This window comes from Alligator sinensis, unplaced genomic scaffold (genome assembly GCF_000455745.1).
Source record: "Alligator sinensis unplaced genomic scaffold, ASM45574v1 scaffold321_1, whole genome shotgun sequence".
In the NCBI taxonomy this organism is placed as follows: domain Eukaryota; kingdom Metazoa; phylum Chordata; order Crocodylia; family Alligatoridae; genus Alligator; species Alligator sinensis.
Genome location: NW_005841969.1, coordinates 1,329,339 through 1,337,715, shown reverse-complemented (window position 1 = coordinate 1,337,715; position 8,377 = coordinate 1,329,339).

Below are 8,377 nucleotides of genomic sequence, written 5' to 3'. Positions count from 1 at the left end.
CACTCTTTCTTGTTGGTATGAGGTCCCAGTAGAGAGAGTAGTGGCCACAAAAATTCTTCTGATGACTCTGCAGTTCAGGCTCTAGTCTGGCTACAGTAAAGAAAAATTAATTAATTAATTAGAAACTGATACTGCCCTTAAAACTGGCTGTGCTGGAGAATATTTGTGAGATACGAGACCCATATTACTAAACTTCAGTACCCAAGGAGCTTATTTTCACGAAGTACAAGGCCCTGTGTTACAATCTAGGTATTCCTGAATGCATTAATGACTTTTGGATCTAGGCGAATTATAGGCTACTTCTGACTCGGAGAAAAACCATTGAAAAAGTTTCAACCATTTTTGTTGTTGACCCAGCAGAGACGGAACAAGATCACAAGAACAGGCAATCGCTATAACTTCTGCATGCAGAAAGATCTCTATTTTGAAGGTTTAGTTCTTACCTTATCCAAGGAAGAGACTTGTCTGAACAAACAGCCAGATCTTGATCCCAGAATTTTGGGGTATCTGCATCAGTACAATAACCCTTCCTAGTAGATGTGGGGAGATCTTACTAATGTCCTTCAACAAGCTGTTCTGCTAGTAATAATGGCTGTTGGTGGTGAGGGGTTAAAGGAGCAAGAGCACTTACTTTTTATTTTAAAGTATCAACGGTAAATGCCAGAGATATAGTGGTCTAATAATTAGCTGCAGTTATTTTTCATATATTTTCATAACATTTTTAGTGTAGGTAAAGTGTCCTAAGTTACTAATTATTTAACAGCTTGAAATTGCTCCAAATAAGTTATTAAGTCTTATAATACACCTTTATAAAATGGTATGAATACATATTAGCAGAGTGAGTCATTTTGGTCTTTCTGTTACATTTCCTTTTCAGAAAGTACTTAAATATTTGCCAGTAGAAGTCAAATTGCTTGCTTTTCAGTTTTGTAATCAATGCTAATTTTATTTTTAAAGACGCCCAAATTATTTATTTACTCATCTGAGATTCAGAACGTGATAACATGTTATGTAGACTTCACTGATGTGCTAGAACCCTCAGAGGAAGGGATGGCTATGAAAAGTGTTCAAAATTCAGTCAGAAAATAAGTGCCTACGTTTTCATTTTTTCCCATTTTAATTTTATTTAGGGGTTATATACAGCTGGAAGTGCCAATGGTCTGAAACCAGAATAAATGGTAACTATATGAATAAAAATAAACATTTTATGAGTCTTGGCTTTAAAGCTGAAGTATAAAGTTGAGCTGTAATTTCCATCTCCTTTCCTTTAAATTGTCTCCTTTCCTCTGACATCTAGGACAAGAGGGGCAATTGCCTTGGAGACTAGAAAATAGCAGAAGACTCCAATCCATAGTGCAGCCCCCTACAGAACATATCCCTGGGGTTGTGGTCCCCTTGGGGGGGTCCCAGGTATGATATTTGACCCTTCAAAATGTCCTTACCTCTCCAAAATTGTATATATACTTTCATCTTTTCTTCAGTATTGTTCTCTCCCAAATCCTTAGAAGTCCCTTGACAATTCCTATCTCCAGTATCTCTAGGCAATAATAATAAGCCATTCTTTCCTTCACCTTGTTTAGTAATGGTAAGAAGGGACTTTTGGTTAGAAATGTTGAGCTGTCTTTGCAATGGAGCTGTGCGGGGGACAAACAACTGCCCAAGAAATCAAGAGAAGGGCTCTGTTCTGGACTGCTACTTGAGTTGTGCTGGCTGATTCTCTGTGCCTCAGCTTCCCCGTTTGTAAAGTAGGAAGGATAATGCTTTTAAAAGACTGTGAGATTCATGAATACAAAGTGCTAATATAAGAGCTAAGGATAAATTGCTAGCGATATTATTTTTGTCACTGTTCTCTATTATATTCTGCATTTAACACTGTGGTACCAGATTGTCTTTGTGGCTAACAGTGTACCTTTACCTACTCTGTAAGCTTTCCTTTCTTGTTCCTTAACAGCAGGAGTGTGGGGGACAATGTCTGTCTTGAGTTTGCATTTTCAGGGGGTTTTATTCATTTTAAGACTACAGCACTGATCTAATTAGCCTGACATTCCTTGTTGTACAAACCCTGTGATAAATGTTTCACACCCTGCCTGGGTTTTCTCCTTAGTGTCTGGAACTAGCATTCAGTAACATTTGTGAGAGAAGGTTCCCTAACATTAATTTAATGTGGCTTTTAGTACTTAATAGTGCTCTGTAGGTGGTGTGATTGCCCTCTGGTAAGATGCAACCATTTCTTCCCATGTCTTGGCTGTGGACATTGGCAATGATCTTGTCTAACCAGAAAGGGTTTGCTGGTCCAGCTATACCAAAAGTCCTTCTATGGGAGACATGGGTTTGTGTGGTCTGACTTATACCAATTTGCCCAACGGAATGAAAGGAATTTTGCCAGGATAATTGTACCTACCCTAAGGCTTTTTAGTGGAATAAAAAAGCCTAACTGGCATTAATATACTGCAAAATTTGAGGCTATGCCTGAAATTTAGAAAGTCTCTCCAGTGACTTGCATGAATTTAGATGTAGCCTGCAGTAATAAGAAAATGTAGTGCCACTGAAGGCAGCTACTTTTTCTCAAGTTGCAGGTAGAGACAGGTGTTATGCTGCTCAGGTGCCATTGTGTAGCTCAGGCTGGTAGCTCAGTTTACTGCTATCAGTTCCTGGGAGAGGGTGACACTTATAGGAGAGTTCTTTTGCAAGCAGCTTGAATTGAATAACAGGAGTAGAGCTGTAGTTACTGCAGTGAAGTACTGCCAAAGAGCAGTCCTGTCTCTGCCGCCCTTAGCTTATAGCCTGAGGCTTCCAGGCACTTCCTCCACAACTGCTGCAGGGCAGGGAAGTTAGTGTGCCTGCAGCTTTAGTTGACCCTGTTGAGGAAGGAGAATGGTTTCTCACTGTTGTTTGAATGTTCTTAGCTCTTTGCCCAGAATTATGCAGCATGTTGGGATCAACAAGGCACAGCAGCTCTGACCCCTTCCTGAATACAGCCACTGCTTCCAAAACCAGTGCGGACCCCACCATGGCTCAGGATGAGCACATGAACAATTTAAAGGAGCAAGATTTCAAGTCCCTCAAACTGAAGGCGGAGAAATGGAGTTGCTTCATCTTGGCAGTGGAAAACCAAACACTTACTGGATTTTCTGGATAAAGGTCAACACCAGTGGCTGATCCTTTTCACTTGTCCTGGAGGCAACCTCTATGCGGGTGATGGGCAGGTGCCGATGTTGTGGAGCAGATGTCTGTGGGAACCGACTAGAGGCAACAACAAAACTCTTGTTGACTTGAAGTGGGCCAGGATTTTATTGTGTGTGCTTTACAGGTCAGGTGAGAGAAAGTGATGTGTAAATTTTAGTATTCAGTAGAAATAATTAACGACTCTGAGTAACTAGCTAATATTCAGGTTATTTTATTTCTTTTATGTAGAGAAATTGATGATGGAATCAGGTACCTGATTCAATCCTGCTCATTTATAAACAATGTACAAAGTCTAGTAGCAATCGAGCAACAGGGCAGCGTTTCCTTGCTCAGTAATCCAAGCTTCTTTTTTGTTTCGGCTATAACTCTACCAAACATCTTTCTCAGGCTTCACCAACTGTCCTGGGCTTTCTGCTGCCTTTCTGTTTGTGATGTTTCCAGCTACTTCTGTTTTTTCTCTCTCAATAATATTTAACCCTGTCTGATTGTATTCAACCTTCAGTAAAACCCTCCAGCTCAGTTTGTGTTTTGGCTGCTGTATGGGCAATGTTATGGGCAGTAGATCTTACTATTTTAGTGTTCTTACTCCAAAAGGAAGTTAATGGTTTCTTACCAGAGCTGTTGTGTCCACCAGCTTGAGTGAGGCTTCATACAGCAGAACAAGAAGAGAACACTACAGTTCGAATCAGAAAATGGGATCTTATTTTATAATGCCTGTTTTCATTCACTTGTCTTCCTGAAAAAAAGAAGAATCCTTCGGGATGAATCTTTATCGTGGTTTTGCCCCCAAAATGTGACTGACTTTCTGGAAGAAGTCTTGCTTTTCTGTTAGGATTGTTCATGCACATGTGTCCAGCTTGTCTGTAGGCTTGGTTTACCATTATTTCCAGTCATTATGATGGTTGGCCAAAGCTAATATTGGAGGAGACAAGAAAGCATGTTGAGAAGTCAAATGTAAAGTTTTTGTCCTGCAAAGGCTAGTAGCAGGAAAAGCTTGCTTATTCTTCTGAACCTGTGCAGAAAACCTTTAAGAAACTCATGTGTATTGTCCGTGTGTGTTGCAATATAGAAAACACACACATACATTGTATGTGTGCGTGTAGGTAGACAGCAAAATGTAGGACCAGAGCACTAGCATGGAAATAATCCTTCTTGAGAATTATGATTAAGAGAAAGTTGGATAATAAACAAAACCATGAAGGCATCATATCATATTGACATGGGCATGCAAAGTCAAGGAAATCTCTCTACTGAAGCCTGCTGGGCAAGTGAATGCTGCTGTGAAAATATGTCCTGCTCACTTGGTCCTTCTCTGAGTGCACTAATATAAAAAAATGTAATGTAGAAACTGTTGGGAAGCATGCCCAGCATGTTTATCCATGTCAAGCATGTTTATCCATGTATGTCTAGTTAAAGGGCAATCACATTCCACTTTTCAGCATTTTACCAGTAGGGGGCAAAGGGACGTGATTTTTCCCTAGCATGGCAGGACATAGGACTTACCTGTGCACATATATGTTTCTTTAAAACTGCATGTTTCACTGTATAATAGAGACACCTTCAGCTGAAAATCACATTTCTCTGGTTTCCTTTAATCTTCCATTCACAGAAGGAACACCTGGGATAGCTAGAATTGGAACAGATTAGGGGGAAACAGCTTTCTACTTATGATTGGTTTACACTGTGCAGTTACCAGCATCGTGTGCACAGTCTAATAACAGCTTCCCTTTTTGTTTATGTGAATTTTCCACACAGCCCCAGAGGAGTTTAAAATGTGACTTTAAAGCTGCAGAACTTAACAAGAGAGCTCAGGGGCAAATGCCACAAAAGATACCTCATCCAGATACTGCTTCATTGGCTCCAGCTGGGGTTGATTGTGGCAAGCTGGCTGTAAACTAGCCTTGAAATCCTAAAAGATTAACTATTCTCTCACAAGGTACTTTGAATCTTTTTTAAAATTCTGGTGAAAGCACTTTCAGCTCCTGAAAAAGAAGTAGCCATTTATGCATAAAGGATTGCTATTGTTATTTATCATTAAACTCCCATTTCACGGAACACTAAAGCTTTGTGCAAACTGAAGAAAGAGAAGATAACAGAAGTGTCCTGGACTGGGTACAAGCAGGAGACTGAATTAGGAGAGAGTTCCCATCAGCTTCTTGAGCAAGTCCCAATTCTCATCAGCCAGGTAATGATGAACTTTTGCATGAGAGTGGGGCTTCATTCTTTTAATCTGATTCTTCTTTATCCTAATATTATTACCTCTACTATCAGGGAGGCTGCAGAAAGCTTGTTTTAGGTGCTCTGAGGTAAAAGCATGTTTTAGGTGCTTCACTATAACTTCATTTTTCTTTTTAAAATAGAGGTGAAATCTTGTCCCTCAATAAAATCAGTGTGAGCTTTGTGTTTGGTTTTAATGGGGATAAGATGTTATTCAATGAATTTACTCCAGTTTTAAGCTTTGAGGAAGGCAGTCTGATGAAGGGCCAGCTTCACCTGGCCCGCAGGCAGATCTGACAGGACCACTCTCATGGATTTTTGTTTCAAACCCTTAGCATTTTATTCCACGTTTCTTCTGCTCTTTCTTTTTCCTTTTCTGTTTTTACTTTCCTCCTGTTTTATTCTTTCTTTTGCCCCTCTGGTTTCTTCCAGGCTCTTTACAATGCAAATTGTATTGTATTAAATGTTTCTATGCAAGTTTTTTAATTTGGAATGCTTATAGAGATCATATGTAATGTACTGAAGGCTCATCTACAGGCAGTCTCTGTTACCTTGATACAAACATTCACTGTAAACATAGAATAGTTGTCCATTTAATTTAAAATGGTTTCTGAATGCTGGAGTATGACGTGATATAGTAGTTCAGAATACTGATCTGACTTGCATCACTATAAATCAGGAGTAAGGTCAATGTGAGATCAGAATCTAGCCCATGGGAAGCTCATCTCACACATTATTCAGCTATGCAAAATACTGATTTCTTTGAAAGTTGTGATCCACGAGCAGAGAAAGCTGACTTCAGTTGTCATAAAATTTAATGTTGAAAATGTGACAAAAAGAAATATTGGATAGGAATCCCATCCTCGCTGTCAGCAGAGGGAATCCAGTGAAGTATGTTTGTACTGAACTATGAGCCTGGCTGTCTGCTAATTAACCCCATACAATGATGGATATTGCTAATATCTGAAAAAGCATGTCTACAGGTGTTGCAGACAAATAGTGTACAAGTATCACTGAGTAGAGCAATGAAGAACTGAATCTCTGAAATGGCAGGTAAAGTAACTACAGAGAACATCCCAAAGAGAGAAATAAAGAAAATGGGCCGAATGTCAGTATTGGTAGCCATCTTTAAAGATTTAAAAAAATAATAATTCTAGTCTTCCCTGAAAGACTGAAGGAAGAAAAAGTGGATTATTTTCTAGAAAATAGTATAAAGGTTGGACAGCTTACACTATTGGTTATAGAGAGATGCTGAAGGAAAAAAAAACTGTTGCCAATCCAGACCAAAGTCAATTCTTTGAACATTTTACCAAGAATAATACAGTTCTGGAGAGACATTGTAAATCCTCTACTGAACCCACATAACAGAGTTCTGCTGGGTCCCCAAGTGATTCCTCACTGTCAGGATTTCAGGGCTATTTTACTACCAGCTTGGGCCAGATTCTGCCCCAGCTGAGGCCCATGAAGCATGAGCAGGATGAACTATCCTTTGCAGCTCTGCCTGGGGTTACCCTGGCATTGATTGCCCTATGGTACTGGTTACTGGAAACAACAATGCAGGCATTTAGGGCAACGCTTGCAGCAGAACTCAGTGTCAATCCTCAGTCTCTCCTTTTCCTGATGTTTAACTGATCTCTGGGTTTCTGCTTTTGGCTTTTGAGTGTCAGCTTGCCCCAAGGCTTTTTTTCTTCAGGTATGGACTTGGGGACTGTTCACACACCAGTCCATGACAGTTGATATTGGCCTTCAGCTTACTTTCTGGTTGCAGACTTTGGTAGCGAGCTGGACTGCCAAATACCTGCTCTGTTACAGCTATGCTAAAAGGGAAAGCTAAAATAGTTCTCTCCTATAGAGAACTTGAATCCCTTGTCTTTGGTGACCATTTTTCCATACCATTTCTGTGCCAGATTCAACTGTGTTCTGAATTTCTTAGTTATGGATTGGTTTGGGTGGAAATAGGTTAGAGTGGGGTCAGCTGATGCACTTCTGTTAGACTAAACTAGTAGCAAAGTGCCGAACATTTTATGACTAAATAACTGTTCAGACCATATCATACTGGACATTGAAAAATGAGGCTGAGCTAGTTGGAAAATGGTGATTCTATGGATAACACCGTTGGGGAGAGGCTTATAAAAATATAATGAGAGAGAAACTTAGCTGTTTTGTCCCTAGCAGGGAAAGAGAAGCTGATAGAAACAAATCACTAGATGAGAGAAAAAAATTGGCAAAGCAGCAGAGGAACACAGATTCTAAGAGAACCCTCAAGCAGCTTACTACCCTTAGAGGCCAATTAAACGTGAATCACACAGGAAAGAGAGAAAGAGTCCTCCACAGGCTTAATGAAAATTTATATGAGGCCAGATAAAGCCCCCAGATTATTGGCATATAAACTTGCTTGTCTCTCTTAGCATTCTGTCTTGGCTATTAGGGATACCATGGGTGATATTTACATTTAAAACAATATATATTTGTAAGGTCTTTGAAAGCATCTATGTTCATCTGTATATCAACAAAGAAAATCAGCTCCAGCTGACAAAATAATATATGTAATGAAGCAAATATGCCCAAAGGTTCCAGCTGCCCAAATCACAATTTTAAGCCATCTGAGGCAGAAGAAATCAGAGAAGCCATCTAAAAAATTCCACTGAGCAAAACACTTAGCTGAGATGTCATTTGCTTTGTTTACCCACATATACCATACTTGAAAGCTTGCAATGTTTAGTTTATTAAAAAGTAAGCAGGAAATCAGTGCCTCAATTATTCATAAACTTGATGAAGATAAAGTGGTACAGATACATAGGCAGGGTGACCTGAATATAAAGGTGGATAACATTTTTTAAGTATATGAGTGATTTGGAAATCTAAGTAAGCCTAAAACCCATTATCAAATGTGACTTCCATTTTCATAGATTCATAGATGTTAGGGTCGGAAGGGACCTCAATAGATCATTGAGTCCGACCCCCTGCATAGGCA